This window comes from Myotis davidii, unplaced genomic scaffold (assembly GCF_000327345.1).
Source record: "Myotis davidii unplaced genomic scaffold, ASM32734v1 scaffold115, whole genome shotgun sequence".
NCBI classification, from domain to species: domain Eukaryota; kingdom Metazoa; phylum Chordata; class Mammalia; order Chiroptera; family Vespertilionidae; genus Myotis; species Myotis davidii.
The window spans coordinates 1975233-1977261 of record NW_006291010.1 but is presented as its reverse complement, the minus strand read 5'-3'; the positions used below and the strand labels follow the sequence as shown (position 1 = coordinate 1977261).

General features: G+C 44.5%; 1 pseudogene; it reads left to right on the top strand.

Annotated features, from left to right (window-relative positions):
- Positions 1–448: 448 nt before the first annotated feature.
- Positions 449–1252, top strand: LOC102755747 (annotated as a pseudogene).
- The last annotated feature ends 777 nt before the right edge of the window (positions 1253–2029 follow it).

Here is a 2029-nt window from a genome sequence, read left to right as displayed (position 1 = left end):
CAGAGGCATCAGGCCTGGGCTGGGGGCAGAACCAGTGATGGGGGGAAATGAGGGTCCTCTGCCTAGGCCTGATGCCTCTGTCAGAGGCGTCAGGCCTGGGCAAGGGGCTGATCCTGCGATTGGAGGGTGATGGGGGTCAACGCCTGAGGGCTCCCAGTATGTGAGAGGGGCAGGCTGGGCTGAGGGACACTCCCTCCACACACACACACCCAGTGCATGAATTTCGTGCACCGGGCCCCTAGTAAAATATAAAACCCAAACAACATCATTTCATTGAAAGGGCAGTTATAAAATCTGCACTCTTGTGACTCCATTAGCATTTGACATTCTAATGACAAAAACTCAACCAGGGAGGGCAACAGACTCCACTGTGTGAGACACCATCCCAAGGCACGGAGGGTGGCTACTTTCTTTTCATAAACTTCATTTCATTTTCACTAGCAAGAAGAGAGTCCTCTTTCCATGCCCAGTGCAGCCATGGCTCGTGGTCCCAAGAAGCATCTGAAGCGTGTAGCAGCTGCTGGATAAACTGACTGACCAGTGTATTTGCTCCTCGTCCATCTACCAGACCCCACAAGCTGAGAGAATGTCTTCCTCATCATTTTCCTAAGAAACAGACTTCAATATGCCCTAACAGGAGATGAAGTAAAGGAGATCTCCATGCAGTGGTTCATTGAGATCAATGGCAAAGTCCAAACCGATGTAACCTACCCTGCTGGTTTTGTGGATGTCATCAGCATTGATAAGACAGGAGAGAATGTCCGTCTGGTCTACGACACCAAGAGTCGCTTTGCTGTTCATCGTAGACCTGAGGAGGCCAAGTACAAGCTGTGCAAAGTGAGGAAGATCTTTATGGGCACAAAGGGAATCCCTCATCTGGTGACCCAGGATGCTCGTACCATCCGCTACCCTGAGCCCCTCATCAAGGTGAACGACACCATTCAGATTGATTTGGAATCTGGCAAAATTACTGATTTCATCACACTTGACACCGGTAAGCTGTGTATGATCACCAGAGGTGCCAATCTGGGAAAAATTGGTGTGATCACCGATAGAGAGAAACACCCTGGTTCTTTTGATATCATAGTTCATGTCAAATATGCCACTGGCAATAGCTTTGCCACCCTGCTCTCCAACATTTTTTATTGGCAAAGGCAACAAACCATGGATTTCCCTTCCCCAGGGAAAGGGTATTCACCTCACCATTGTTGAAGAGAGAGATAAGAGACTGGTGGCCAAACGGTTGGTGTAATGAGCTGATATGACATGATTAGGAGAGTCTTGTACTTAATTAAAGAGGGGGAGGAAGATGGAGGAAATGGACATGCCCACTAAGATGCTAATAATTCATAACCTAAATTTCATTCCCTTTTCCTATGGGACTTAACAGCTAAATGAGTATGATAGTCCCTTACCGTAAAGTCGTTCTCACTTCAACCTCTTCCTTTTTTTATATACCTGAGTTAGCTCATTGTACTTTTCAGTTTGTAACCAGCTATCAGCCCCTGAAAAACTATTTCATTTATTTGTTTATTCCCTTTTATTCACATTTCTTATTTCCTATCTCATAGCTGCATAGGCAATTACTCTGATGTATTTTCAACAAATATTTGAGTTCGTAGGTTTCTAGCAAAATAGTTTTGTTTTGACTGTTTATGTAATTGCCATTGAAATGCAAATATAGATTTTAGTTAATGGTAATGTTTTAATATTGGTTTATTAAATGTAACACACCACACCACTGTAGGATGTTAGTAATTGGTGAAACTGATGCCAAGTACATGACAGCTCTGTACTATCTTAATTTTTCTGTAAATGTAAAATTGCTTTAAAAAATAAAGCCTGCCCTAACTGGTTTGGCTCAGTGGATAGAGCATCGGCCTGCGGACTCAAGGGTCCCAGGGTCAATTCCGGCCAAGGGCATGTACCTTAGTTGTGGGCACATACCTAGTAGGGAGTGTGCAGGAGGCAGCTGATCGATATTTCTAACTCTCTATCCCCCTCCCTTCCTCTCTGTAATAAATATCAA